We start from the raw sequence: 8,623 nt of genomic DNA, 5'->3' as shown, positions 1-8,623 counted from the left end.
GAATTCAAGAATTTGATAATGGAAGAGTTCTGCAAAAATCATGGAATAAAGCAGGAATTTTCTGCTCCTGGAACTCCACAGCAAAATGGAGTTGTTGAAAGGAAGAATAGAACTCTAATTGAAGCTGCACGAACAATGCTTGAAGAAGCAAAGCTTCCAACCTATTTCTGGGCTGAAGCTGTGCAGACTGCTTGTTTTACTCAAAATGCAACACTCATTAACAAGCATGGAAAAACACCATATGAGATGGTGAAGAACAAGAAGCCAAATCTCAAATACTTTCATGTATTTGGATGTAAGTGTTTTGTTCTCAAGACTCATCCTGAACAGCTATCCAAGTTTGATCTAAAAGCTGATGAGGGAATCTTTGTAGGATATCCACTTTCTACAAAAGCCTTCAGAGTCTATAATTTGAGAACAAAAGTGGTCATGGAATCTATCAATGTCTCTTTTGATGACAAGAAGATCACTGGACTTGAAGATTGCATTGATCATGATAAGCTGAGATTTGAAAATGAAGATTCATATTCTGATACCTCAAGTCCTGACAGTCTAAGTCCTGATACTGTAAATTCTGATGGATTAAACTCTGATGTTATTGAAACTGTGGTGACTACGTCAAAGGAAGATGCACCAATGCAGGGGGAGCATACTCAAGATATTATCACATCTCAAGAAGCATCAGAACATACATCTGGCTCTTCAAATTCTGATTCGTCAAGTTCTGATAAGCCAAGTACTGACAGTACTGAAAATCTAAATACTGAAGGATCCAACTCAGAGAGCATAGTTTCAGGGGGAGCATCAGAAAATGAAACCGAAGACAGCATGAATCATGGGGGAGCATCCAGTTCTAGAGAAAATCTTCCATCTGCAAGGAAGTGGACAAAATCACATACACCTGACTTAATAATTGGAAATCCTGAGGCAGGTGTCAGAACTAGAACAGGTACTTCGAATGAATGTCTTTACAATTCTTTTCTCTCTCAGTCTGAGCCAAAGAAAGTGGAAGAAGCTCTTCAAGATGCTGATTGGGTGCAAGCAATGCAGGAAGAGTTGAATGAATTTGAAAGAAACAAAGTCTGGACCTTAGTGCCGAGACCCAAGAATAGATCGGTTGTTGGTACAAAATGGGTATTCAGAAACAAAACTGACAGTGATGGCATAATTGTAAGGAACAAGGCAAGGCTGGTTGCAAAAGGATATTCTCAACAGGAGGGAATTGACTATGATGAAACATTTGCTCCAGTTGCTAGGTTAGAAGCCATAAGGATATTCATGGCTTATGCTGCTCACAAAAAGTTTACTGTCTTTCAAATGGATGTGAAAAGTGCTTTTCTCAATGGAGAATTGGAAGAGGAAGTATATGTTGAACAACCTCCAGGCTTTGTAGATTCCAAACATCCAGATTATGTCTACAGGCTTGATAAAGCACTTTATGGACTTAAGCAAGCTCCTAGAGCATGGTATGAGACTTTAGCTCAGTTTCTTCTGGAAAGTGGATTCAACAGAGGAACTATTGACAAAACATTGTTCTATCTCAACCATGGCAAGGACTTACTTTTGATCCAGATTTATGTTGATGATATTATTTTTGGGTCTCCAAATGACAAACTTTGCAAAAAGTTTGCCAACCTAATGCAGTCAAGATATCAGATGAGTATGATGGGAGAACTTAGTTATTTTCTGTGCCTTCAAGTCAAGCAGAGTGAAGAAGGAACTTTTATTTGTCAATCTAAGTACACCAGAAACTTGCTGAAAAAATTTGGAATGCAAGACTGTTCAAGTGCATCCACTCCCATGGCCACTGCAACAAAACTGGATAAGGATACTGGTAATTCAGTAGATATTACTGATTACAGAGGTATGATTGGCTCACTTCTCTATCTAACTGCTAGTAGACCAGATATCATGTTTGCTACCTGTCTTTGTGCAAGATTTCAAGCAGATCCAAGAGAACCTCACTTAACAGCTGTAAAGAGAATCTTTAAGTATCTTAAAGGAACAGCTGATCTAGGATTATGGTATCCTAGAGAATCAGATTTTAAATTAATAGGTTACTCAGATGCAGATTTTGCAGGTTGCAAAATTGACAGGAAAAGCACAAGTGGTAGCTGCCAATTTCTTGGAGGCAGGTTGGTTTCTTGGTATAGCAAGAAACAAAAGTCAATTTCCACATCAACTGCAGAAGCAGAGTATATTGCTGCAGGAAGCTGCTGTGCACAGATTCTCTGGATGAAGAATCAGTTACTAGATTATGGGTTAACGTATTTCAAAATCCCTATTTACTGTGATAATCAAAGTGCTATTGCTATGACAGGTAATCCAGTTCAACACTCTATGACAAAGCACATCAGCATCAGGTACCATTTCATCAGGGAACATGTGGATGAAGGTACAGTGGAATTGCATTTTGTTCCCACAGATCAACAAGTAGCAGATATCTTCACAAAACCACTGTGTGAAGCTACCTTTTCAAAATTGGTAAATGAACTTGGAATGATTTCAGGTTCTTTCTCTAAATCTGCTTAAACTTGTTCTATGTTATCAGACTTTATGATCAGTATTTACAGAATTAATCTCTTTGTATATTCTGTGCATTAATTGATAAATGTCTTTAAGTACTGACTGTTGTCTGATATATGTTTCTAAACTCTGATAAGTGATATGTCTGTTTCAGTAACTATTCAATCCTATGAGGATAACTGTGCTAGATACTGACCTACTAGTCTTCAATAAACAAATGATCCCATGAAAGAAGTAATTATTTCTGTGGAAATCTTATGACACAAGCAAATTCTGATAACTGAGCTTAGTTAAGTTTACTTTGTATATCTTATTACTAAGTCACAAATTAGAATAATGCTACTCATCTGTTTAAGTTCTGATTCTAGTAAAACTGCTGAATGTACTAAGTGCTGATAAACCTCACTTATCAAAAGAAGAAGAACAATAATCAAAGAATAATATCAGGTACTCCTTTGAGATCTAGAGTAAAAATGTGAAAGGGACGACCCAAGTGCATTGCTGGTATTAAGTAAATATGCATTAGAAAAGCAAAATATTTTCTTGGTGACTTTTCACACTCTATGATTACTGGAGAAATACTCTGATAATAGCATAAATTTTGATAAACAGTCGTGACTCACTTACACTGAGAAGCCTCTGTAAAATAGAATTTCAAAAGATGCATAAAATTAGCACAAAAACAGTAGAGGTGAACTCATGCATGAACTCATTTATCAGTAGGTTTCAGGATAATGACAGCTCTTTAGCAAAATTTTAATTATGACTTATTTCTAAGATGTACTGAAGTAGATCAGACTTTACTCTTTGTCTGTTATTTAGCTTAATGCACACACACATCACTCCATATGAATAATGAAATTTCTGTGGTGGTCTATGTTATTTTAGATCAACAGTCATTGTGTCACTTTTGCACAAATTCTGAGGACAAGTTCTAGTTACACGTTCTAATGATTAAGTTCTGACGTTCATAACTAAGAACTTGTATGAGTATTTACTAAGATAGATATTCCTTGTTCGAGTTAAGACATTATGTTCTGATGACTGTTAAGTTCTGGTATAGGTCTAAGTTCTGATTTTTCAGTCTAACCCTTTACTTGACTTATCTGTGAGTAAATTTTGGTAACAGTCTCAGCTCAATTTCGAAATGTTGAAGTGGAAGATTAATAGTCTATGGTTAAAACATAATGGCACTCGTCCTTGAACAGTTCACTCTTGTTACATGTGCACATTCTCTTTCCAATGACTGTTATTCTTTTTCAAAGTCTAGGGAGACGAGGTAGATTTAATTCTACCTGTCTGCATTCAATATCTTTGTGTCTCTTGGCATTCTCATGCCTATATATGCAACCACTTCACATTAGTCTTCTCATCACACTTGTATCACAAATTTAGTCTTGTTTTTCATTTACTATCACAAATGGCTGAATTTGGCTGGTTCTACAATTACGGTGATGAGACTGTGCATGTCTTTTTGAATGGAATTTCAACTCCCTACCCTATCACCAACATCCCTCACAATCTCTGGATTCAATTTCCAGAGGTTATCAAACGTGATCTGGTGGTCGTTCGAAGAGACCTTCACCTTCGTCGTATCCGTCAGCAAGAGCGAATCATTCGACTCGCTATCTTGTTTGTCGAAGATAGGAAGAGGAGGATGACTTAATCTCGTCTTCTTCCTGTTCTTCCTCATCCTCAGCTTTGTCAGGCTTCTTAGCTAAGACTAAAGCTGTTGACGTTAGGATTAGAAGCTTAGGGAAAATCTTGTATTGATGTAATTTCTATTTCATATATGTATTGACTTGATATATTAATGAAAACTGTTTTTACTTCAAGATTTTGTCTCTGAGTTATTTTATCTGTGTTGTTAAATCCTGCTTGATATTCTGATGACCATTTAAATTTTGTCTTTATTTAAGTTCTGATTCTTTGTCAGCACTTATTCATCGAAATTATCTCGGTCATTTTTAACATGATTCATTTTCAGAATATTAATGATGCAGTGAAAAACAATTCAATCAGTGCTAACGGTTTCAATTTTGAATTAAACCTGTGTCTCTTGATAACTGAAATGGTTTTTCCTTGAAACAAGGCAACTGGATAAGTAATCATTCCTGTTTTCTCGAGCCCAGTAACTACCCGTTATTACTGCATGTCTGACAGGTGTCCAACGGTAACATTCTTTTATAGAGTATAAGAACAACAGAGAGAAGATTTCTTTAATCTTTTACTTTCTTTATACTTTATCTCTCTTCTTACTTTTACTCTCTTTCTCATTCTTTCTCACGTTGGTTTTTCATACAGACATTATCTCACACACCTAACAGGCATACTTGAATTTCAATATTTTTTCACATGGCACCAAAGGATTTAATCATTGATGGAGCAAAGTTTGTTCCAAACAACTATGCTGCAATTCTTGATCATGCTGAAGCTCCATCTGAATTGCATTTTGTGCAAGATCTTCTTGCACATAGTGAGGTTGGGTACGCCTTAACTCAGCCTGAATTATTTTCAAGTCAACAAGTTCTGCGGTTCTGGAGGACTGGAGTTTATGATGATGGTGGTAAACGAGGAACTCCCAGTATTATCTTCCAAGTGGGTGATTCTTCCTATGTAGTCACTCCTGGTACAGTACGAAGAGCATTACATCTTCCAGAAGATTGTACCTTCTCTATACCAGAGGAATCAGAACTTCGGGGGTTAATGACTGATTTGGGATATGAAAAAAGTCTGACGAAACTTGGACAGTTGAAACGGGCTAATATCAGAAGAGAATGGAGTTTTTTCTTCGATTGCATCACCAAGGCTTTTGGCAACAAGTGTTCAAATTTTGATGCCATCCCAATTCTGAGTCAGCACATCGGGTATGCTATTATCCATCAAACTCATTTTGATTTTGCAACTGGAATAATTGGTTTTATTGGGGATAGGATGACAGAGGATCGAGATGTTGTTTATTTTGCTAGATTCTGTCAACTTATTTATACGTATTGTACTGCTGAACCCCAGTTAGTCAGCACTCAAACCCCACCTTTTAAGGTTGCAAAAAGGTACTTTAACGACCTGATAAATGCTGACACAAAGAAATCAATGGTGAGACAATTACAGATTCCTCAGTCTGTGAAACAGATTCTGGTAAATGCTGATCCTGCTACTTACAAATCTGTTTACTCAAATGTTCAACCAACTCACCATAACCAAAATCCATCAACCTCAGTCCCTACCTCTCATTCTACTCAACCTACCCTCAGAACTTATCTCAAATCCTATCTCTCCACTTCACAGACTGCTCAACCTTCTTCTTCAGCACCTACTGTGAAGCCTACATCCTCTAAGCCAAAGAGAACAAAGACTGTTCCTCAAACATCTCAGAAGAAGAGGAGGATTACTTTGAGAGATGAATCAGATTCTGAGGATCAGATTCCCTCTTCAGAACCTATAATAGATGAAGCTGAGAAGGCAACTTCTCAGAAGGATTCTGCAATTGGGGGTTCTAGGCTTCTCAAGAGGCTTAGACGTATGACGGTTCCTGCAACTCCCAAGGAATCCAAATCAACAAGGAAGTACAAGAAACAGAGGGCACAGAGGCCAGTTTCAGATGATGAGGAGGAAGCAGCTAAGGAAGGGGATCAGGAATCTCTGATCTCACAAGACAAGGAATTTGCTCCAGTCACTTCTTCTCCATCAACTCCATCTCAGGAACCTGTATCTGACAAGGCTAATTCACCTTCTATATCTCTTGTTGATCCAGGCACAAGTGCTGAAATTGATATTCAGAACTTGGTTGTGCCTGAAATACTTTTCTTAGAAGCTCCAACAGCAAATAATCCTTCCACAACACCTGTTACTGATGCTGTTCAAACTCCTGAGTTATCACTAACACCTTCTCTGCATCAAGATGATGATCAGATTTTAGGTGAGCATCAGGATATGGCTGTTGATCAGAACTTAGTATCAGATCAGCAATTAGAGGATGATTGAAGCCTCCATTGCTACTCATACAGTTGTCTTATCAGAAGATACTGATTCTTTAAGTTCTGATGCTGCAAATGTTGGAGATACTGGTGAAGCTGCTACAACTGTAGATGCTGATGAAGCAGGTCCTTCAGGACATACTCCTCCACTGACTCTTCCTAAGTCTGAACTGCTAAAGGAGTTTGTTATCAGGGATGCACCAGTACCTTGGAGTGAAACTCCTGCAGGTCAGGAGTGGACTAAGGAATGGAACTCAGTTTCATGTGTTCCAAATGCTTTACATCTTGCTGAGCACTTGACTAAAGCTGATGAAATGTTACATTCTGATGATTTTAAAATCCAGCTTAGAGTCACTGCATTGAGTACTAAACATCTACAAGGTCTTCATTCCAACACTCATGCAGAGCTACACAAGATTCAGGAGAACTTTATTAAACAGGAACAAGTTTGGAAACTTGATAAGAAAAAGTTCTTCCAACCTACCATTGACAGGGTTGCTTATATTGAGAAAACTCAAGAGAAGCAACAAGCTCAGATTGATCAAATTCTGACAAATCAAGCTTCTCAGCAATCGCAACTTACTGAAATCCAGACCTCAGTGGAACTACTTATCTCTCTTTTATTACCTGCTGATGCCAAAAAGGGGGAGAAGGTAATTAAGTCCAAATGCAAAACCATCAAGTCACTGCAAGGAAAGGATGATGGAAAAGATGACCAAGGAAACTCTGGAATGGGTGGTGGTCATAGTCAAGGTAGAAGGTTTACATCAAGACAAGCTAGTCACAGAACAAGTTCTGATACTGGGAAAAGAATAAGTTATGCTGCTGGTAAAAGGATAAGTTCTGATGAACTTCTAGATCTTGATGAGGAAATGTCAAGACAGTTATTTCTTCAAGAAAATCCAGGGATGGACTTGGAAAGTTTAAAGGAAGAAGAAGCCAGACTTAAATCAGAGAAAGTCACATCTAAATCTGAAGCTTCTGGTAAAAAGTTACTTCCAAAACCTAAAGGCATTGTGATCAAAGAAAGGATACATACTGAAGAAACTTTGGCTAGATCACAACCACAGATAGATCCAAGATCCAAGGGTAAAGAAAAGGTTGGTGAACCTATCAAGCCTTATGTACCTCCTGATGAAGAAGAAATTACTGATGGAAAAGATAATCTTGCTCTGACTTCAAGAAAAGTTCTTAAAACAACCTCTGACATGGCTCAAGTTGTTCAGAGTCAAGAAATTGTAAGTTCTGATATTCAGAAGAAGCAAGTAACCTCTGACAGTGCTCAAGTTAACTTGATATCAGAAAATAAATCTAAAACACTCCTACCAGGATTCACTAAAGCAAAACAGACTCAATCTTTGAAGACTACTTCAAGTGGTTTTGAAGCAAGAGTAGTTACTGGAAAGGAAGCTAGAGATAAAACTGGATTGGGAAGTGCTGATGAAAGAAGAGTACACAACACTACCGATGATCCAACTTCCTTGAGTGAACCAGGTATTGGAGCAACTCCTGAGAGATTGAATCAACTAGAATCTGTACAGATGGTTTACCATACCTACTTGAAAGAATACATCATGTTGTATTTCATGACAGATGGTAAGGTTTATCATATAAGACAAAATGCCATTCCATTGAAGTATTTTGAAGAATTGGAGCATGTATTATTCTTACTTCAAGTGGATGACAGAATAACAGAGACTGCTGCAAACTACTTAAAGGAACAGATTCAGAGACAGAAAAGACTTTATTCTGTTAAGTCTGACAGCAGATATGTTCCAAAGTACAGAAATCACAATGGTGATATTGTTGATATGAAGCCTAATACTGCACAGATCAGAACATATCTTGGTATTAAGGGGCTTGAATTCAATCTAGAGTCTAATAAAGCTTATGTCATAAGACTAGATCGGGAGTTGAGAAAAGCAAAGATTAATGATCTCAGAGCTGCAATATTTCAAACTGGTGAAGATACTGCAGAGCTTAAAGATGTCAAACGGAGAATGATTAATGAACTCAGATATGCTGAGAAATGTTTGTTGAAGAATTATCTCAGAACAACTCCTGACATCAGAGAGATCAGAAAATGATGAAGCCAAGTCGAAGATCTACAATTGCTTAAA

The sequence above is a fragment of the Apium graveolens genome, chromosome 9 (genome assembly GCF_009905375.1).
Source record: "Apium graveolens cultivar Ventura chromosome 9, ASM990537v1, whole genome shotgun sequence".
In the NCBI taxonomy this organism is placed as follows: domain Eukaryota; kingdom Viridiplantae; phylum Streptophyta; class Magnoliopsida; order Apiales; family Apiaceae; genus Apium; species Apium graveolens.
Note: the sequence above shows the minus strand (reverse complement) of the source record.